The 24734-nt window shown below is 37.2% G+C and overlaps 1 protein-coding gene across 2 annotated transcripts in view; it reads left to right on the forward strand.

Annotated features, from left to right (window-relative positions):
* Positions 1-24734, forward strand: part of FSTL4 (follistatin like 4) — a 3154652-nt gene that overhangs the window by 2372347 nt on the left and 757571 nt on the right. The gene's annotated exons all lie outside the window — the stretch shown is intronic.

The raw sequence follows: 24734 nt of genomic DNA on the forward strand, positions 1-24734 counted from the left end.
AATGCAGTTTTGATACGGCTTGCTCAACGTTGCCCGTCGGTTAGCTTGTTTGCGTGGTGCGCAGCTCCGTGCAAACGGGGTACGATGGTTTAAGCCTCATTTGGCTATCAGCACGCATATTACGCTCAGCTCAGTTAGGGGCACATAGATTTAGCATGTTAAACCACTGCTCAGCTATGGGCACTCATTTTGCACCAGTTAAAGCACTGCTCACGGACGGGCAGATGCACTCACCCTGTTAAACTGTAGCTCAGCTATGGGCACATCTGGCATTTTTTATTCTTTTGTTACCTCACATTTCTTCAATATAAATGGGCTATTTCATTACATTTTACATAAAATGTGGTTTTATGTGTACATATTTGTCAGGGACTTGTTTCGTGCTTATTTTGCTAAAAATAAAAATTGGTGTTGTGGGGGCTCGAACCATGAATGCCTGCTCTTCAGCCAACATCTCTACTGCTACGCTATTGCGTCCTGGCTTACTTTGCATATTTAGTTCTTATATGCTTTCCCACTGACTGCTAACTGTAGCTGCGCTACGGGCACGCCCGCACAAACGAGCGCACTCATGGTTAAACATTTTTACAATTTAAAAAACATATATAACATGTTTATTTATATGTTTTCTGTTCATAGTCTGTGGGGGCATGTGTTGTGTTCTGTTTATTCACATTTCCGTGGACTCTGTCGTGGGTGTTTACTTTGGGCACGTTTCCTCTTCTGGGGGCGTGTCCGCTTACAGGGCTCGGCCTATGGACACGCCCCCTACTGTCTTACATGGACCGTGTTAGCCTTAGGTGTGATTCAGCATGCTCTCATGAATATGCAAAGCATGCTGACATCACTCCGTTTAACTGCAGCCTCTGTGTATGAGTTATAACTCTTACACGAAGGCTTCGTGAATCCTGCCCAGAGTCTATTCAAGAAGGGTTTCGGGGAGGTTATTTTTTGATGAAGTTTCCAGGATTTGTCTCTTTGATGCATAGTATGTTTGGTGTCTTTAGTTAGCCATGGGCCAGTCTTGATTTTATTCTTTTTGTTCTTGAAGGTGCTACAGAGTTTAGGGCATTTAGGAAGGAGGAGTTAAAGTAGTCGACAACACTGTCAAGTGGAAGATTTTTTAGAATGCTCCAGTTTAGTTGTTTGCGGGTGTTTGACAAAAGATTTGGGATCAAAATTACTGAGGTTACGACTGTGTATGTATTGATGTTGAGTAGAGGGGGGTGGCTTGGTGGATGAAGGGTGGGAGGTGGTCGCTAATGGAGTTGGAGATAGTACCAGAGTTGGTGATTTTATTTGAATGGGAGACTAGGATCCAGTCAAATGTGGATCCTGCAGGGTTTATTTTATTGGGCCTGGTGATGGAGTGGGTTACTTGGGTAAAATTGGAGAGATTGATGGATAGGGAAGGTGTGGGGCTGTTGATTTTGTTCCAATCTATGCTTACGTCACCTAGTATGTAAGTCTCAAGATTAATTTCAGTTGAGGCTCATAGGAGAATGTCTTCGAGGGTTGATGAATTATTTCTGTGGGGGATATAAAGGACGATGATGCAGAGACTTTTATGATTATTCATTTTTAGTAATCTGCTGCTAGTTCTGCATTAGTCAATTGAAGAATAGGATTTGGGAAAGGAATTATAGTGAGAAGGTTGGAGAAGATTAATGCAACACATCTGCCTTTTCTGTTTAAGCGATCACATCTAAGAGCCTGAAATCCAGAGGGTAGGATCTGGGAGTTAGAGATATGGGGTTTGAGCCATGTCTCAGAGATGGCAACAACGTCCGGTTGGTTGTGCCTTAGCCAAGCTTGAAAGTGAGATAATTTGTTACAGAGGCTCTGGGTGTTGAAAGTAAATAATTTAAGGGTTTTATGGGGGGTGGAATAATTTGTGAGAGGAATATTGTTATAGGTGGGTTGGTTAGGTCACAGGTTAGGGTGAATGTCCCCTCCTAGGAAAATGGAGTTGAAGAAAGATAATATTAGGGATGTTTCTTTGTATTTTAAGTAATCTGGAAAATGTAATATTTGTTTTGGTATATGAGGCCTTGCAGTGGTTGGCATAATTTTAATTTTAAAGTGATGGAGTGAGTTAGGCTTTAATAGAGAGGGCAAGATGGGTTAAAAGTAAGTGTTTGTGGGGTGTTGATGTGGGATAAGTGTAGAGCTAGGGGAGAAAAAAAGAGGGGGGATTGACCAATGGAATAGGAGCTGGTATGGTATAAGGGAATTAGAAACATTAAGAGGGTTAGGGGAGTGCGGAGGGTGTGGAATAGTGAAGAGAGCATAGCTAAAGTGAAGATCTTTAATGTGTTAAGATTTGTAATTGGGAGGTTAGACCTAGGACTGGGAGGAGGCTGGGTTAGAATGAATGTGTTTAATGAGTGCAGGTGAGTGGTGGAGGGGATAGAGTAGGGAAGGTGTTAACTGGATGATGGATGTTGGGGGTGGTGAAATGGATGGAATAAAAGTAGAAGTATTGGGGGTGCGTGCGAACTGGGGGCAGGGTAGGGGAGCGGAGTGAGTCCGTAGGGCGAACAGAGCAGGTACAGCCACTCCAGCAGATGTGTGTGGAAAAGTTATCAGTGATTGCAGGTAGATGCTAACAATGGTAGGGGATAGTCTGCAGCAATTCAGTTCAATTCTGTGTTTAGGGGAGCAGGGTCTTATTTGTATAAGGGGCAGAAGTGGATTCCAATCTAGTAATGCTAGGTGGAGGTATAGTCTGAATTTATGGGCAACAGTATAGATTGTTTGCAGGCAAACACTAATACCTGGAACAGTTTCTGCTCTTGGGGGGGGGATTTATGGAGATTTTCTGCCACCTACTGTAGAAATGCAGGTGGTGCAGGAGATTAGTGAGGGAGAGAAGAGGTACTCCCTGTGAGTGTCAGGGGTGCACAGAAGATATACCTTTCATACACAGTACATCTATTCCTTAAGTCCTGCTTATGCTTACATGCACTAGAGTAGCCACTGTTTGATGTCCTTGCTATGCTATTACCATTATACCCCTATACAAACAAAACTAATCTTATACCATGCTCCCTCAGTCATATGCTTTTACCTTTATACTCCTATACAAGCAAAACTAATCCAATACCTGCTCCCACAGGCATATGCTGTTACCATTACACTCTAATACAAACAGAACTAATCCAATACCTGCTCCCTCAGTCATATGCTGTTAGCATTATACTCCTGTGCAATGCTAATATCTCCCTTCCCTTCTTACCTAATTTTACAAATGTCTTCATTATATCTCTTGAACACTTTACACACCTGTACAATACTAAAATCTCTTTCACAACATAACTTTATAAATTACTTCATTATGTATATTGAACTCCTTGGAAACTTTTATTAACTAAAATGTAAGAACCCTAAACTTCTTTCCAACAATGTTTCTCTCCTACAGTATCAATCCATTTACTTCCTGTAAGATTTTAAAGCTACAGCTGTATAAACTTATAATTGTTGAAGTAAATACTTTACTGTATATCTCTGCCTTGTATTTATGTTTGATTTTTTTTTCCGTGAAATGTAAATGTTGTTTTTCTGAAAACTGTCTGAAATTTACTTGTTAATATGAATGCACTCTGATGCAACTTTTTTCCTTGGGCCCCCTCTGAAAATGGGCACTGCTCAGTCAAACTTAAACTGTCATCATATACAAATCAATAACAGACTTCATCATAATGATTTATTTATTTATGAATAATATCTTTTGATTTAAACCAAAGCTGTGTATATAAAAGGTCTTCAGAAGTCAAGTCTGAAGATGTATTAAGAATGAACTTTAATATTACAGAATAGCACAGTCAGTGAACACTCCACGTATGCTAATTGCCCCCCTTTTGAGTTATATAAGAAAGTTGTACCATTATTTGAATTGTTTCATTTCTGTTCTAAAGAATTTATGGTTTTGGGATTCATTTTCCTCACATAAATCTGACTAGGTGTAATAGGTAATCTGCATTTGAACATCTGAAAAGAAACTATGTAAATGTCTCCTTACTGAAATGTCAGCATTTTCTATGCTTATTTCCATGAGACCAAAAAAAAAATTCACAATGGCATCCCCTTCAAACTTATGTCTATATATATATATATATATATATATATATATGTATGTATATATATATATATATATATATATATATATATATATATATATATATGTTCACTATAGATTCTCAAAATACTTCTTCTTCTTTCGGCTGCTCCAGTTAGGGGTTGCCACAGTGGATCATCTGTTTCCATTTCTTCCTGTCCTCTGCATCTTGCTCTGTCAAACCAGTCACCTGCATGTCTTCTCACCATATCCATAAACCTTATCTTAGGCCTTCCTCTTTTCCTGTTACCTGGCAGCTTCATCCTTAGCATCTTTTTCCCAATATACTCTGCATCCCTCCTCAGCACATGTCCAAACCAACGTAATCTTGCCTCTCTGGCTTTGTCTCCAAACCTTCCAACCTGGGCTGACCCTCTAATATACCTATTTCTAATCCTGTCCACCCTCGTAACACCCACTGCAAATCTTAACATCTTTATCTCTGCCACGTCCAGCTCTGACTCCTGCCTTTTTGTCAATGTCACTGTCTCCAACCCATATAACATAGATGGTCTCACTACCCTCTTGTAGACCTTCCCTGAAATCCCGGATTTCAGTATTTTGAAATTCTATAGCTGAAAGCTTTAAATCATGAAACCCCAGAAGCACAAAATTCAAAATCCCAAAGTTTGGAGATTTTTAAAAAGCACTTCTGGTGTTGCGGTGTGCGAATGGATGGGTGTAAGTTCAGGTAAGTATGTATGTGTAAGTGTGTTGGTTAGGGGCTTTAGTGTATGCTAGTGTGTGTTGTGGCTGTGATGTGTATGTGCAAGGGGCTATGAAATGTGTGGGTGTGAGTTACCTTTGTGTGTGTGATTGTGCGATCTCGGAGTCAGTATATATAAGTGGGGGGTGGGTGCAGGGGGGCTTGCCCCTCTGCTTGTCTGAAGTATAGGATTGTATGTTTGATTGTGGGGGGACATTGTGTGTATGTGTATGTGTGTGGTGTATTTGGAGTGTAGGTTCGTGATTTTAAATTTCGTGGTTCTGGGGTTTCGGGATTTAAAGCTTTCGGCTATAGAATTTTGAAATACTGAAATTCAGGATTTCAGTATTTCGAGATTTTATAGTGAACCCATATAAATATATATATATATATATATATATATATATATATATATATATATATATATATATATATATATATATATATACAAACACACACACACACACACACACACACACACACACATGTACACACAAGCACACACACACACACACACACACACACACACACACACACACACACACACACACACACACACACACACACACACATATATATATATATATATATATATATATCAACTTCAAGATCGCCATTCCTGAAAGACTGAAAGACATTGGGATAAATCATTTCAGAGCTGTCTCTGTCCATTAGTAGTACAGGCAGCAGTCCTAGGCTAAGTTTTCTGTTTACCATGTGTTTGAATATTGTGTCCTATCTCTGAGCCAGATAGCAAACCAGCAGGTGACACAGGTGTTTACTCAGAGTTTATTTAGCTTTTCTGCTATGCCTTAGTGGGGAATTGTATCAAAAACATTGAAATATTATATTGAAATAATACAATAATAATACAATATTAGACATATTGGCAAGACACCAGATGTCTGCAGATAATGATGACAGTGAATACTATTTACATCAGGTATTTGTTTATTTTTTTTTCTGTTTTGCATCTAATCTTTTATAGTTGTCATGGTGGGGGTGTTTGATAAGAGTATGAGAGCAGCAAGTTGAAATATATTGCTTTTGAAAAGGCTGAGCAAACTGGTTGAGTTTTTATGACGTGTAACTTATTCTCTTGAAAATCCGAGCAGCATGAGCATTGCAACATAGATACACATACATACACACACACACACACACACACACACACACACACACACACACACACACACACACACACACATGCACTAAAAGCCCACAGTCATTGCTATGAGGGCAAATTCTGTTGAAAACTGTCATAAAGTTCATGTTGCAATGAAAGTCTCACTCCAAACAAATCCTACTGTAATGGCCCAAACAATAGAAGTGGCTGCAGATTTAAGAACTTTTGCCATTATTTCTTGTACTTTTTTTACAGTTATACATCATAGTGTATCTAAAAAAGTATTTAAATTTTGGAAGCACAGCCTGTGTGTGAAAACAAAGGACAGTTAGAAGATAACTGCTAAATGATAACTGTCATGGTTTGTTTGGTGCGTGAAGCATGAATGTGTTTAGCAGCAGCAAGTTGAAATATGCAGCTGTTGTCATGACCGTTATTTTTTCACTTTCATCACCAACAAACTTCTTAATTCTACACAAAAGTTAGGTTTTGAGGGATATGCTGTGTGTGAAAGAAATGGAAAGTCAAATGACTATATGATCACTATAAAATGGTCCTTCCATTACTGGCAACACAAAAAAACACAATAAGATTTTATACTTATCTTATATTCCTAAACATATAGGCTATGGAGCACATCATCATGGACCTTATAAATAAGGACATAGGGAATCTCCAAACTCTGGTCCCCATGCAGTTTGGGTTTTTGAAAGGTAGATCAAGCCTGCTCAACCTGATAGACTTCTTCAAGTCTGTCACCAGAGCTGTGGATGCGAGGAAGGTAGTTCACACAGCCTACCTAGATCTTTCCAAGGCCTTCAACACCATCCCCCACTCAGGAATCATAGATAGACTCACTAGACTAAACTAAGCATAAACCCCTAGGTCATAAGATGGGTTGCCAACTGGCTCACTGACTGAACCCACACTGTGAAAGTAGCGGACTCCAAATCTGACTACTGACCAGTTACAAGTGGTGTTACACAGGGATCAGTCCTAGGTCCTCTCCTGCCTGACATCTACTTCTCTGAAGTTCAAGCCAACACAAAGGGACTCTAGCTGACCAAGTTCGCAGATGATTGCAAACTGGGAGCCATTATTGATTCTCCAACTGATGTAGACATTCTATAAAAAGGCATCACTGACACCATTGACTGGTGCCAGAACCATGGCCTTAAGCTCAATGCCAAAAAGTGCATTGTCATTCTCTTTGGGAAAAATTTGGTGCCCATGAACTACCACATAGGTGGTAGTCCACTAAACACTGAAGGTGTGATAAGAGACCTGGGGATACAGGCTGACAGCAAACTCTCCTTTGATAACCACATTGCCACTGTAGTCAGAAAGTCCTTCTATGTGGCACATCTCATTACAAAAGGGTTCTCATCCAGGAAGAAAGAAGTCATAATCCCTTTCTACTCATCCCTCATTAGACCTATTGTAGAATACAAAGTTATGTCTGACCCAGAGCTGCTAGATATGCTACACCTAAAGAAATCCAAATCCCTCTGTGCCACATGCTCCAGGGACCTAAGCCTCATTACCACAATAAACAGAACATGCTGGAGGGACAGGTTCCTAACCCAGAGACTTCCCATACTCTGGAACAAACTTCCCATTCACATCAAGCAGAGCACTTCACTGGCCCTCTTTAAGAGAAATCTTGACGAGTGGATGGGCAATAGGAAGTTCACCCCGGGAATCACTTCAGTGGCCTTGCTTGACAGGGGCACTGGGAACTAACTTTGGGTGGCATGATACCAGGGAATCTTTTTTGGCTAGGCTTATATAGACTCCAGGGCTATTAGCCTAGTACACACCTATGAACCTATAAATAATGAAATCATTATCCTAGGTGATGTAAACATTGACTGGCTAGACATTGCCCAAAACAACCCTTTCAAAAGACATAAACCTTTACAACTTCTCCCAACTATTTCAAGACATCACCAGACCCCACAACAATGCAACTGGGGCTCCAGAATAGACTGGATATTAGTGTCCCACCCTAACAATATCACCGCTGCAGGCATACTGCCTAATACCATTAGTGACCACCATCCAGCATGTATCCTACGCAAATCAACCTCAACCCCAGGCCACCACCAATACAAATCAACCAGAAATTTGATTAAGTTCCAACCATCCATATTTAATGAAACGTTAGCTAAAGTAAATTGGCAACCTCCTCAAATCCCTACCACTTAATGAGACTGTTGAATTCTTTAACTCTTCATTCCCAGACATCCTAAATAGGCAAGCACCCACCCGCCAAAAAATGAATAAAACATAACCATGCAAGCTGGCTCTCAAAATCCACCAAATAAGTCATGTCCACAAGGGATAAAATCGGGAAATCATGGCAGAAAAACAAAGACCCCTTCAACTCTACTACAATCCAAGCAATTCTGTAACCAGGCACAATGTCTAATAACCAGAGATAAAAAAAGCCCACAACCCCCTACCTAGAAAATCATCTACTTCTAAAAGTAGAAAAGCCCACCTTACCTGCTGGTCAACTCCTCTATTCCTTCACCATCGCCAAACTATGGAACTCACTTCCACCTTCTGTAAGAAACACAGGCAGCACCACCACCTTCAAACAAATACTGAAAAATCACCTCAACTCTTCCTAGCTATCTAACTGATCTATAAATTAACCTCTTCCTTCTTATATGATAACTAAACTCCTATGCTTTTTGCTACTGCTGACTGATGATATTTTTTCCATAATTATTATTTTTTTCATCACTTGTTGATACTGGTACAATAATGCTGATTAATATATTTCTGTTTATACCCCTCTGATTGAATTCAACTGGTAACCAACTAAATTCATGTTTTTATATGTATATATGTATGTGTGTATATATATATATATATATATATATATATATATATACAGATATATATATATATATATATATATATATATATATATATATACATATATAATATATATATATATATATATATATGTATTATTGTAATCAAACCAACTAAATTCCTGCTTTTATATATATATTCTGTATACATCACTGTAATCACTATGTTTAACACTGATTCTACTTCTGTACCAAATAATGTTTAATTTTTTCTATATCTGTGTTCTTGTCGGAGCTTTTCACCCTGGGCCTCCACTGAAAATTAGCTCTTTTAGGCCCTGTGGACTTTCATGGTAAACAAATACAATAAATAAAATAAATAAATAAAATACCACTGAATGAAATGTAGTCTTCTGTCTGCTAATGACTGTATTTCTTGCAATCTATTTCCTCAAGCAATTATTAGATGCTGATTACTGGACATCATATCTTATTACTTAATTAGGTATATCAGCCTTAGCTGATTGCTTTTTTGCAACGTTTGCTTAATATTACATTTTCAATTAAGCTCATGTTTTTCAACTGTTAATGCATTTTTCGAAATGCTAAAATTACACAACCAGTTAATTGTTTTTGTTATTGTCTTGTACAAATTTGCTTGTACTATTTTTCTGTTTTGAACTATTGCCTCTGGACCAGGTCAAGACTGAAAAGGGTCTTTGGACCAGTTCACTTACTGAAAAGTAGATAAATAAATAGATAGATAAATAATAATTTAAATATATAATCTCATCCACTGACAAGCTTAAGAATATAACAAATAGTACTCCGATTTTTCCTTAAGAATACTTCAGAGTTTCACAGGCCCATCTACAACTAGACCGTGAGAGATACAGTAGTAGGTATTTTGAGGTATACTTAGCTAAGGCAGAAGACAGAAGGCCCCATAACACTGAAAAACTGTTCAGAGTACTTGCTCTGCAAAATTGTTGCAAGTCTTGTGGACAGTGTTGGAAAATGAATGACTTTTTTTCTGCAGTAAATTATTTCAGAAAAGCTGTAATTTCAGGGTAAATCACCCGTTATTGTCATATGTTTTGAATGCATGTTGGTCTTTTCCTTGGAATTTAGTATTAACGGTTGCTAGATGCTTACATTTGTCTACCATAAAAGCCAAGTCTTTGAAAATTAAGTTGTCATCACCTTTGCTGACATTAAAGTTTTGATATCCAAACTAAATGCTGAGAAACTGCATAGAGTGGCACTGTGGTTAAACCAGTGAATTTACATAGAATAAATGACATTATTGTATTTAGTTTCAGCCTCCAAACATGCCTGTGAATAAGGCTATAGATCTTATACTTGCTGTCTAAACTACATTTTCCATGATGTCTTTGCGTTTGAATGGACTTTACATATGTTTGCTGTTGGCAAATAATACTGTGGCTGTAACAATGTCATTAGGCATATAATTAATTATTAATGAGTTAACCCCCTTCTTCTTGGTTCTTGGCTGTTGTGGATGGTGATCTATCTGTTCCTACATCTGCAAACTTACTTTGAGGCAAATGAAATGTATCCAAAACCTCTTTGTGAGTATATATCTAAGTATATATAGAGATATACATACATACATACACACGTATATATATATATATATATATATATATATATATATATATATATAGCCATGGTTCTAGCAGTGTTTCCAAAAATAATAGCACTTTTCTAACAGTCCTTTAAAGATAATATGTGGAGCTACATTACTTGTTTCAATACATTCTTCATATCACTAACTGTGCAAGTGGCGACCTGGATCCTTTTAATAAGGGTTTTACTCCATTTTTCTAATGGTATTTCTTCAACTAAGTTGCCAATCATCTGGTGTGAGAGGCTTATTTTTGCATCAGTGAGTGTTTGCCAGGACAAACAATGCTTGTGATTATTCACAAACACTCCTTTTAAAGTGCAGCTATACATAAACTAGCCATCGCTGTTGCTTCTGAACTCCAGCAAATGGTTTGAATACAGACCACTACCTAAACATACTCTGTATCAAATAATTAACTGGTCAGCATGATGCTGACTTTATTGAAAGTATCTGCTTGCTTTCTATTGTAGTGCCTGATAGAACTTAACAGCTACTGTCTGCTGGCAAATGAGGCAACGTACACCAACACAATGCTCACTTTCTTCAAAGTGTCCAGTCCAGGAATTTGTAAACATGCACTGAATGTTTCATTTACTTTGGGGAGGGGGGACTGACATTTTACATAAAATTAATTAATTTCTTTTACACAAATAAGACTGAGTCTGAACTCCTGTTGCAGTAAAACATTACAACTTATGTGAATGCTGATGACACATACTGTTCACCTCAAGACAAAGTCTTCGTTTACACAAGAAACAAGCAGGCTTTAAATGCAAACTCCAATACAAGCTTCAATCACAGCAAATTACAGATCCATGAATTATGGGATTAATGGTGGCACACATGTCCCATAAAGCCTAGGTTTGTGATGGATATTCCAATAATTATATTTATAGCTAAAAAATGATTGAGAGTGCAAATTTTGCACATTTAAAACATTCACATTTTAATTTTATTTCTAATTTTTGGTGTTATATATATTTCTGTAGTGCTTACATTGATGGAAAATGTGAAATGGGATCCTTCTGTTCAGGTAGTACAAAGTACTGATAGACCTATAATGCCTGTAATACCTGAGACACATACAAGAAGCATGTCACTGCAAACTACATGCAAAAGAGCTAAGAAATATTGAACTAATGATGATGGACTAATGATAGCTCTGTGACAAAAGCTTAAATGTGTTCTGTCTGGAACTATGATTTATAATTTGTAAGAGAAATATACTGATTTGTGGGACTGTAGTCAGTGGCATAGCTGGGAGGCAAGAGGGGAGGTCCTCTCCGGGCGGCACTTTTTTCATTTCACATGGTGAGGGACTGACTACCACCTTTACTGGCATTCTTTAAGAACTTGTGTCATGTCTCAAATGCCCTGTTCTTCCTTTCCACTCAGAATTTTAAAGAAATATTGATCTCTCATTCACAAAACTGTTCCTTGCTGAATATAGTACGTATGTGTATATATATATGTGTGTGTGTGTGTGTGTGTGTGTGTGTGTGTGTGTGTGTGTGTGTGTGTGTGTGTGCATGTGTGTATGTTTGTAAAATGCCCCAGTTATGGATATGGTACAAGAGCCTGAATTCTCTACCCCTACCACCACTTGTGATTCAAGAAGCTGAGTCCATAGCTCTCAACTGTCCAGATTTTTACAGAATGTCTGGAATTTTTTGCTCATACTTTTTATCTGTTCCTCTTAAAATTTTTGGGGTTATTTTTGGCACATCAGTGAGGACTGAGTTCACTAAATAATGCTGGCCATTTAGGTTTCAGTCTTCCTATCTTTCAGGAAATGCATGGCAACTCAAAACATTTTATTCTAGCAACTTTCTAAGATTATGCAAGCAATGTTTAAAATGTGTCCCTGGTTTTGGCCTTTGTACCCCCCCACCATAAATTGTCTTTTTCCAGATTTCTTGCGCTGCAAAGTTGAATGATATAGTTGACTGCCAAGTGCATTTTACAAGGAGCTGAGAGCTTCAGGGGAAAATAAGTTTAGTGCTGCTTATGCCAGGTCTGTTTGCAACGTGTAGTTGTTGTTTAGCAAATATCACTATTGTGCTCAAATATTTAAAAGCATTGTTAGTAGCACAACAGGTATTATACTTACTTTTCATGCAGAAGGCTGTGGGTTCTACTCCCACAGTATGTATATGGATTGCTGATACTGTACTGTGTTGTACTTAAAAAGGAGGTGGATGCTGCAGTCCTGAGAATGTCCTCCTTTGGAGGAGATACCTAGTAACTATGAACCTGCTATCAGTCTGATATCTATTCTCTATTGCAATATTACCAGTTTATCATTTTTTTAATGTAACATTGGTAATTTATTCTTCAAGGGCAACAGTTACTTTATTTGTGGATGAAACAATGAAATATAAAGTTGTTTGCTAGCAGCAACCTCTTCATTAGTTACAAATAGCTTTATTGTGGAATTATTTAGATGATTTTTACATCTGCAGCAATTGTGCTTATTTATTGGTATTGGTGGATTGTAATGACAAACGTTTGAGCAGACGTTTATGATGGAAATATTTTGAATTGGGAAGTTTTGTCATTATTGGTTCATGCATTTTGTTTCATTGTTTACTGGAAAAATGTTCAAAACAATACATTTAAAACATGCTTTAACATGTGTGCTGTAGTATTCAAGGAATATAATTTCATACAATCAGGAAGTGAATCAAAGAGCATATATGTTTGCATTGTACTAAACATGTGTGCAAGGGGTCTATGATTTGAAAACAGCCCAAAGATAAACATTAACTGCCACTGGCCAGATGCAATTTTTTTGAAAGTGGGTTTCAGTGCTGTTACAATGAATGTGAGTTTCAAGGGCAGAGAAGTTTTAATTATGTTTGTTTTCATTTTGAAACTGTATTGCTTTGTTTAGCAGATGTCTATCAGTGCTTGCCCAATAAAATTTTAAATAAAAGATTTAAATGAAATCCAAATAATTATTGTAGAAGTAAAGCATAAAACAGTATGCACATTAATTGTTTATGATACATGCTGAGAAATAGCCAAGTAATTGGGACACTGGAATGGCTGTGTATGGGGGGGCCCCATTTGACTATGATTTTGTGAGGGAGGAGGGGCGGAAAATTCAAAGACAGCCCAGGTGGCACAAACTCTAGCTACACCACTGATTGTAGTAAATTTATACAGTCTTCTATGTGTTTAAATGACCAGATCAAAGTCTGTGGTAGGCCAGATAGTGGCTTGTGGATCATACATTGGAGAAGCTTGTCTTAAATTGATTCACATATATTACAGAATTTATCCACAATCTCTCAGTGGTTAGATGACTCAAATAGCCCAGCTGGACTCAGCATAAAAAAAGCTGCAAAACCTGACTTCTGGACCTGCTACCTGCAAAGCAAAGTATAGGTGATGGGTATGATGCCAGACAAGTGGTAGGCAGGAGAATGCTTAAGAGGTACTGTACCCTGGCAGTTTGAACTGGCAGTTACTCATTGCATTGATACGAATACTGTCACACAACTGGCTATTTTTTGCAGTATGAGATATAAGTATTACACAACTACTAAAACTTCAAGTAGTTAAACAGATTTAGGCTGTGAAGTCTGTTCATAGACAGACAGATCCATTACCTAATAAGGCAGACATAGCAAGTTCACCAGCAAAGTGTTTGGGGTCCTGAAATCACTTTTACCCATGTTTAGTAATGTACTGACATTATCACAAGTGCCAAAACGAACAGAGGACCAGCACCTAAGTTTCAACAGAAGAGAATAACCTACAGTTACCTTGTCAGTCCATAATGTGGATGTCCTATAGATTGATGCAGAAGTGAGAACAGAGAATGCTGACATTTATTGCATGATGAAATCCTCCATAAAAATGGGAAAAAATAAAGGGTAACACTGACACTAAGGATTCTAAACTTGACTGTCAAATATTTTCAATAAATGTTACTTGGTTTCATTTCTCCAGTTCCTTTGGGTCTCTAATACCATGATGATAAGGGACCCTTTTCCTAAGTCAAATTATGATTAAAGTTCATGAAATTAGTATTGTTTCAGTCTTTGCAGCACCAGCAATCTGCCCAGAACTGACTCTTTCTGGAATTCATACAGTTACATGTACCAGTAGCATATCTAAATAAGACTGTAAATTATTTTTTATGAGACCAATTATTCCTACTATTATTGGAACGGTCTGGGTATCCTTCTTCCACATTGCCCTTGTTTCTACCGGCAAAGCCTGATATTTTATTACTTTGTTTCTCTCTGTATGTAAGACTGTAATTACTGGGTGTAACAATTTCAATGATCAATGCTACTTTTGTCTTCTTTTCATGGACTAATATATCAGGTTTTCTTGCATCTATTTTTTGATCTTAGTAATGGATGATTCCATGTTATATAAACTTCATCATTTTCTAAAATGCTTTGTGGCTCATATTTCTAATGCTTCTCAGCTAATTCAGTATTATAATGTTGGCATAATCCTCAGTGCAACAGTCTTGCCAAATTATTATGCCATTACAGCCACATAGCTGAACGACACTGCATCGAAAATGCAGTCTGTCAAACCATTCTGACTGAGATCACATTACAGTGAAATAAAGAAATTTGCACTTTTCCCCACTGTAGTGTGATCTTGGCGTTGGTATAGATAGTTAGCTAGAGGATGTGAAGATTCGATGGACTGCATTTTCAGTGCAGTTCCATTCAGCGATGTGGCCATTCGCTGAAATGCTATAGACCCATATATCACACCCAGCAACAAGATATGCAACAGTTTCCAAGTCTGTTTTACACAACTTGCATTTGTCCATTTCTCTAACATGTTCAATGGACTTTGCAAACAATGTTTACATAGTCCACTATCCTGGGCCACCAAACATTTTAGTTTAAATTTACCTTTCCTTAACTATTCCTATGTCAGATCCTGATTGACATGAGGTTGTTCCAGAAGATTTTTGTACTTGCAACGAGATTTATGGCTTTTCCATATTTCCTATTTTCTCATGTGATCCTTCACCTTATGTTCTGGCATTTGTTTTTTGGCACATTTAGTTGATGCCTGATTTTTGTCAACTTCTGGTTTGATTTCAATGTCCACTTGACACCAATATGCTTCTGCTAAACTAGGCATGGAAGTAATGTTAGACTTGTTTTCCTCATGTTTTAAAACTTGCACTATGCTTGGATCTTGAGATGTCAGCAGATATATATGCAGTTTTTTTCATTTCAGATATATACATGTAATCAGTTTTGAGGAGGCCCATACCTTCCTCAGAATGGGGAATATATAATCTTGGTATACACTGATTGTTAAGTGTGAAGCATTTTTTCTTGTTTTCCATCTGATCTAATACCTTTTGGGACCAGTCATCTCCTTGCCCCTTTGTTAGCTCTTCTGGGCTCCGGTATTGCTGTTTGCTATGTCCCAAAGGAAGCATGCCTCCATATACTGAGTACCTTTCAGCTTATAAGTATGAATGCATTCTAACAGGATGGGCTGTGATGAGCTAGAACCTCTTCCACTTCCACACTTCTAGAATGGACACAACCAGCTAAGGTAATTCACTCCCATCCTTTCCAGCTGTTTGATCAAAATCAGGTTAGCCTGGTGTAGTCAAGGCTTTATCCCTTTAAGCCACAGAGCTGGTTTCATTGTGTGACATGATTGTTAAATGCAACAGTATTTACTTTTTATACCAGGCAAGTGATACTTGGATAGAAGTCATGCCTTTTAAAAATGTCTATCAAAAATAGCGGTTCCTACGATGTATCACTGAGACATTTTACATTTTTTTAACCTAACATTTTTTCTTAGCACTCTTTGTAAGATGTAGACTACAGTACATGAGCCTTTGTACAAGTTTGGTATCGAATATGTAACCAGCTTGTTCAGCTCCTAGATATGTGTCCCTAACCAAATGTACCACAGAGAAATGTCTTGCTGCATTAGTGCTGGAACCCAGTTTTGAGAAGTTAAATGAGTCAGTTAGGTTAAAACAGTCATTTTCCATAAAACATTGGTTTACTAGGGCTGAAAAGTTTAAAATCGGTAACATGACTGATTTGTGAGGTAACAGAACCTGTTTATGGTAAAACAGCCTAACTTGAATTCAGCAAACACTAGTAGTCAGCTCATGGTACAGTTTTCTGGCAGGAATAGCATAACTGGCATTGATTCGTGAAGAAGATTACGATACCCTATGATGCCAACATCAGGTTACTTGGAAATGTCAGCCATTGATATTATTAATGTTAGGAAGCACAAACATATTAACCAAAAGAAAGCTTACTCTGTGAAAAATAGCAGCTCATTAGAAGTGATGTTAACACTTCAGTCATCACAATCACACTAGCCCTAGACTATAGGTTTGATGCTTTACAAGATACATACATTCTTAATACAACAGTACTGTAAGAAAGTCTTAAAGTGGCAATAGCTATATTACATATTCACAATGTATTCATTACGTTACTTGTCATCACAACTGATAATGATATATTTTGGAATACTTACATTTAGTTTTACAGATGATGAAGAAGAGTTGATCTGCTCCAACAAATATAAAGTAAGAGTATGTGTTGTTTGATAGAAATGGTCTAGCAAGGCAATATCCTAATATTAATATACTGGCAGGGAAGAGCAGATAATCCTGAAATAAGTCTAATTTGAATTGTGTGTAGATTATAAGGAAGGAAGTAACTGAGGTGTTAGAAACTGGCTCATGTTGCCTTATGATACTGAAATCTCTGATCTGGATGTTGGTAATCCTAGAGCTGTTTTAAGCAAAAGGAAACAATTAGCTGATTTTAATGATAGTTATTGGTAATGAACATGCAGTGTAACTATGCAAAATGGATACAGTGGTTGTTCTGTTTTTTTTCATTCATTCACAGATATAAAATATGCTTTCAAATAGCTCAAGAAATTTCTATGAGGATGTGGAACTAAAGGGGTTGTGCATGTTTATGGATTAGTATTAAGCTAACTGCCCTTGCAAGCCATTTTAAGCATAGCCAATTATCCTTTGTGAGACTCAAACCCTGCACTTTGTGTTTGTAAAACAAACACCTTAACCATTAAGCCACCCACCCAAACCTTATCAAGTGTATGTCCAGCAAGTTTTTTTCTGTAGGGAAAAAGATTAGGTCTGTCAGGCATAGATTTGGTGACCATCTTTTGGAGGGCATATGTAAAAAAAAAATAACTAATGCACTGATTAAAATTTGTGGCAATAATTCATTATAGGTTTCTCTACAGAATTTGCTTGGTAGAGACTTGAATACTTTATTACTGGAAGTGAATGGAAAATCATGCTGGATGTTAAAAATTTGCCCAAAACAAATTAGGTATTTCCTTTAAGGTTTAGTCTGAGAACAGGCTGGATGAAGTCATTTGCTCTTAAACAATTAAATAATCAATCATTAATGTTCAATTCTGCATTACAATAACTTTGTACTGATGTCCACTTCATAAGCCTTTTTGCTGTAAAGTTATGGTCAGGTCAATCAGATTCAAACGGTTATGCTCAGAAAATGAATAAATGATATTATATTTAATCAGTTTGAGAGTACTCCCTCAAAATCAGGTGAAACACAAACTCAACTCTTGTGTAACAAAGTGTATTTGTAGTCTAGTTTCCTCAAGCATTACCATGTGATTGAAAATACATTAAATTGTTTCAGAGATGCAGGCTGACATTCATGTTCTCTTATGAATCAGACAATTTAATATCGTTGTACCTAATAGTATTATCAAAGTCCCTGAACTGAATTCTGGCCTCTGAACTGCCCATCCACCTATATATATATATATATATATATATATATATATATATATATATATATATTTATATATATATATACTTTATAACGTCAACTTATTCATCAACATTCAAAATGGCAATTATGAACTCCCAGAACATTGTATTTCTTCTAATGGAAAGCAACTACTTGGCCACCAATAATAACATTACAAACAGAAGAAAATTGAATTACTCCTCCCCTACTTAAATATATCAACTCTGACATCTAACTACAGCAGAGAAAGGGCAACGTTCACCATGGTGCCCAAGTGGTTACTTTCCTGGAGAGGAAATACGCTGTTCCAGGGGTTTGTAATTGCAAACTTACATTGTTTTTTGTCTCACTGTTTTGAACGTCAATGAAATAGTTGACGTTATGATACATACATATATATATATATATATATATATATATATATATATATATATATAGGTCATCTTCTAAATCTTGAAAGCTCATAATCTTGAAATTCAAAATACTGAGTCTAAAATCTTGAAAATTCAAAATATTGAAAACTCAAAATACTGAATTTCATAATATTGAAAAAACTACCGGATGCTAACACTTACTACACTCCACAAGAAGTACATAGAGAAACAAATAAAAAACAAAGCATATTAGTTTACGCCAACTATTAGTAGGGGGGCAAGACCTCCTGCACCTCCCATCCCCCGCACCCCCTGCTACTTAAATATATCAACTACGAGATCACACTTTACTACACTAAGATGAGTTATGTTGTTGTATAGCAAATTAGGGAACATGACTATGGTTTCAACAGGCAGTCATGAAGCACATAATAGTACGTTTGTGGAACAATATCTTTAGTTCATCACAACAGCACCACAGTACAAGTTAAAATTCTGTAGTTGAGATAAAAAATATATTTTAATATCCAAGATAAAAGCAACGAAAAAGCACAAATACATGGGGGGTGCAGGGTGGCTTGCCCCCCTCCTTATATTTGGAGAAGAGTAATATGGTTTGTTATGTAGTTGTGCTGGAATGTTGTAAGTGTTGGTGTACTCTGATTTTTCAATATTACATAATTCAGTATTTGAGTTATCAGTATTTTGAACTTTCAAAATTTCAAGATATATATATATATATATATATATATATATATATATATATATATACACACACACACACACACACACACACACACACACACACACACACACACACACACACACACACACACACACACACACACACACACACACACACACACACACACACACACACACACACACACACACACACACACACACACACACACACACACACACACACACACACACACACACACACACACACACACACACACACACACACACACACACACACACACACACACACACACACACACACACACACACACACACACACACACACACACACACACACACACACACACACACACACACACACACACACACACACACACACACACACACACACACACACACACACACACACACACACACACACACACACACACACACACACACACACACACACACACGTCTATGTCAGAAGTTTTCAGAAACTCAAAATCATGGTATTTTGATCTTACTCTAACAATGAGACTGTTGCAATAATAAGTTTACTGAGCTTTGTGGAAATTAGGGATTAAGTGGAAATCTTGGCTAGTGGTTGCTTTAAAAAAAAGATTGTAATAGGGAGCTATCATAGACCTCCCCCATGACACAAACATTCTACAAGAGAGTCTAACATAAGCAACTGACTGGTATGAATGCCATGAATTAAAACTTAATACAAAGAAATGCAATACAGTGCCCTTTGGGAAATCATCCACCCAAGCTAAATACTTCATCGATAAAGCCCCACTAATAGTTGACCTGCTAGTTAGGGATCTGGAAACATATGTAGACAGTAATCTTGCACTCAACAAACATGTAGTCAAGATAGTAAGAAAATCTTTCTATGTCGCTCAAATCATAAGCAAGGTATGGCATCGAAGTCTGAGGAAGTTATAGTACCACTTTATTCAGCCCTTCATTGAGTACAATGCCCCTTTGGCATGTACCTACCCATGCACTTGCAACAGTTGGAACACCCTCAAAACATCATCACCAGGAGAATCCAAGGTATGAATACCCTGTCCTATGCATATCACCTTAAGGTTCTATCTCTGTACTACTGGTTACTGAGAGGTGATCTATAAGTAGCATATAAGTCTTCCTCTGATCCAGCTCTGCTGGATCTCCTGCACATCCACAAGACAAACAACACCAGAAACACTAGATTCAAGGACCTGAACTATGTGTACAACTTAAATAGAACCCACTAGAAGGACTTGTTTGAAGTACCCCATTATTCCCCACTACAAAAAGCTATTTTGAGCAACATCCGAAAGGCATAGATTATGCTTGTTAATCCTTGTGGCTAAAATTGTTGCTTAACAATTTGGTGGTCAAAGAATCTAATTCAAATATGTACTTATTTTGGGGAATCACAGTAGAACAGCAAGTAGTTTTGTCACCTCAAAGCAAGAAGTCTTTTGGTTTGATTCCCAGGGTGTTGCCTTCTGTGCTGAGTCTGTATTTCTTCCCTGTGTTCTGAGGGTTTTCTCAAGTACTCTGATTTCCTCCCACATTCCAAAGATGTGCAATAGATGGACTTGACATTCTAAATTAGACATATAGGTGTGAGTGTATGTGCAAATGTGTGCTATGGAAGAACATCCATGGCATGGATAGCCACATGGTGGAAAAACATTGGCTGTAGATGATTGTCACTGTTGAAGTGACACCCAGACCCCATGCAAAACTTGGGAAAAAGGGTTGTGGAAGGATAGATGGATGGACTGATTGAATTTATTTTGTTTTTTTATGCAAGCTTTTACAAAGAATTATTTTTATGGTTTGGAAACTACAATCAATAACACCAACACAAAAAAAAAAAATGTTAGAACTAGATTTTTTCAGATTGGGACTGGAGCACTCATTGCAATGCTTATATGCTCTAGGACGTACATATACATCATATCAAGTAGCAGTTTCACTTGATACAAGATGAAATTTCATCAGATGGATTTATTAAGATCCCCAGTGGCCTGCAGTAAAAAAGTCCTCTGTTTAGATGCAGCGATTTGCAATTCATAGACACATTAGCTTCAATAAGGAAAAGTGTTGTTATAGACAAATTTGCATGTCTCTGAATCATCTTAACTGCCACAAAGTACTATCAGTACTTCCTGTGGTAAGTAACAGTGTTGATAATCACTTTGTAAAAGCAGAGTTAACCCATCATTCACTCTCCCATACACAATATACACACACAGGCATGCATAGGCACATTCATGCAAACACACATGTGCTCACACAAACACAGACAAACACATATACACCACAAACTTCATACTTGTCCCTTTGCTTTCTGAATGTCCAGAATGTCTCCTTTTCTTAGCATTATAACTCACGGAAGTTTTCAGTTAGACATTAATGCCAGACATCAGAGTTTTGCATATCATATCTTTTCAAATGTGCATATCAACCCTGGGTTCCAGTTGCTCCACTCCCCCATTACCAGTCATATTTAAGTGCCTTAAATCACAGCAAGTAGAGGTAATCTGGTGTGTTTAGTGCTCACCCACCCAAGGTTGCAGGCTCTCCTCATGAGTTTAGGGGATGTGGAGATATGACAGCCACTGCAACCCACCTACTGACATACTTCCATTACACAGACACACATACACACACACACACACACACACACACACACACACACACACACACACACACACACACACACACACACACACGTACATGCGCACGCACACATTTGAAACAGGTCTCTCCCCAGCCAATGTAATTTGCACACACCTAGACCCATTAACTCATAGACACACACACACACACACACACACACACACACACACACACACACACACACACACACACGCAGACACATATACACACACACACATACACACACACACACACACACACACACACACACACACACACACACACACACACACACACGCGTGCACAAATGCAACCCCTCAGATACACTTACACACACACCTCCTAACTTCACCTTCTACCTTACAGCCAGACACACACACTCACACATGCATCCCCTCAGATACACTCACACTCACACACCTTCTAACCCTACCTTCTACCACCAAGACAGACACATATTCAAACAAGCAGCCCCTCAGATACACTCACATGCAAACATACCTCCTAACTCTACCCTTTACTTCCCAGGCAGACATGCACACTCACACATCTGTTTTGTGAATCGAGTATTTTTAATGTTGATACAATCAGGTTCTAATTTATAACTTTTTGAATGAGGAATTGAAATGCAAACATTAAAAAAAAAATCTATTGTACCTCTCGCAAAAGCGGACAATGAAACATACAAGACCCAGTAATGATTTGTTGGTTTATTTACATGAAAAAAGAGAGAAAGAATGCATTTTACATCAATTCTTGCTACAAAGAGATACGTTGGTGGGTAGAAACAGTAGCTATAATTTTCACATATGCACCAAATTGTAACATTCTAATTTGTAAAACATTGAGAAACAAATTGCAAATATATGATTGTCTCTACCATATTTGTTAATTTGTGCATCAAATGTTCAGCTGTACTTAGAAGGATTATTTAAAGCTGAGGACCAATCTTTAAATTAATTAACAGACAAGACACTTTTTTCCATGCATTTTTGGAAAGTTACTGAAAACAATTTGCCAGCTTTGTTCTTGCTACAAAATGCCAGCCAATGCAAATGAATTATCTATATTGAGTTGTCCTTATACTACTCTTAAGTATATGAGTTTTGAGTTTAGCATACCTGTTTTGCTAAGTATGCTTAACTATATCACTATATCACTGCATGTTTGAACATTAACTTGAATTTTAACAGTGTGAAATTACTTTGAAAAGAACCGATCTTCTTTCTTTCTTGAGGCGATGGGACATATCTGGCTTTCATTATTGATTCTCCATTCTGCCAGCATAAAATCTGACTTTGGCTGCATTTATTCTTGCACTTACGTCCAGATTAAATTCTGACATTTAATATTAATAAATCTGATTGTAGTTTATCATCTTAATCCGGATTTATAAACTATACAGTTTCCCATAAGAAAAAATGAAGCCTGGCACAGACAGCATGCATTCCACTAGGTATCCTTAATAATTAACTCTGCGGTATTTTTTGCCAAGGCATTTATTATGCAAGGCTTGTGTCCAACACATGATATCCTGCGACAACAGAATTAGATAAACCAACATTTCTTGGCTCTAAAACAATGTGTGAACTAAGCTATGCCTGTACAAAGGGAAAAAATGAAAAAAAGAAAACTTGTAAAGGATTTTTAGACTACAGTATTAGGGATTTTTTGGACAGGAACTTGAAAGAGTGTGCTTATGTTTCAATAAGTTATGATTGCAATTATTTTTTCTGAACTAAAATAAGAAGACATAAAACATGCTAGAACCAACCTCTTTGTTTAAAATAAAGACATACTAGAATCAACCTTTTTGTTTAAAGTATGACGTATCTAAATGCAGTGAAAAAAGGGGTTAATGTGCACAACTCGCTGATTTCACAACTTCATTCAGCATCTCACTAATTTTATTTTAAGAACCTCATTCTCGGTGCCTTTAAATTATGTATGCAATAAGGTACAAAGGGGTGTACTTGGTGCAGGTATTTTCCTATGCCGATGAACTTTGTAAGACATGAGCCCAGTAGTGAGTACCTTTCAGTTCCTAGGTATGTGATAATGTTTGTACCACGTGCACCCAGATTGTCTTATAGCACATAAAAATGAGTATATGTATTTTTTGCAGCATTAAATTTACATTTAGTATTTTATGTATGGTAATTATATGTTTGTATATTATTTTAGTTCATCCATCCATTTTAATGAACAGTGCAGTTTAAATACTTTTTAACTTTTTTGCATTTTGGTATGTAATTTTCAGGGATGCTAGGCCTATCAACTCTATACTAATGGAAGCACCAAACCCAGATATCGAATACAAATCCACAATCCCAAATAAACTCAGTACACAGCAAGCAGCTTCCACACACAAAAGTCCCTTTAATTCCACTGAAAGACTTGAGAAAACACTTTAAAAAATACCACAAAATAAAAGTTAAATGGTTGAACGCTTTCATCTCTTAATTCAACATCTTCAGAACCGCTAGCTGCTAACACAGTAAGCTTAAAATAGGCTGTCAATTACTTTAGACTTTTAATAGGGTGTATGTACTCCTTATTTGAATATTAGTTTTGACTGGTTATATTTGAAGGATACATGTGTTTGAAAGCCTATTTTAAGCTTTAGAACTCTATACTAATGATTATCTCTCTTATTGATTGCCTATCTGCATGATTCTGGGGACACTGCACCACAAACTAAGTTGTCACTTAGCTGTCACTGTCATACATAAAAACCTTAGCCATTATGCCAGCTCCCTGTCTTGGACATTTCTTCTCTTTCCTTATCATATTGCAG

Source organism: Protopterus annectens, chromosome 4.part0 (genome assembly GCF_019279795.1).
Source record: "Protopterus annectens isolate FY-2018-M chromosome 4.part0, PAN1.0, whole genome shotgun sequence".
In the NCBI taxonomy this organism is placed as follows: Eukaryota; Metazoa; Chordata; order Ceratodontiformes; family Protopteridae; genus Protopterus; species Protopterus annectens.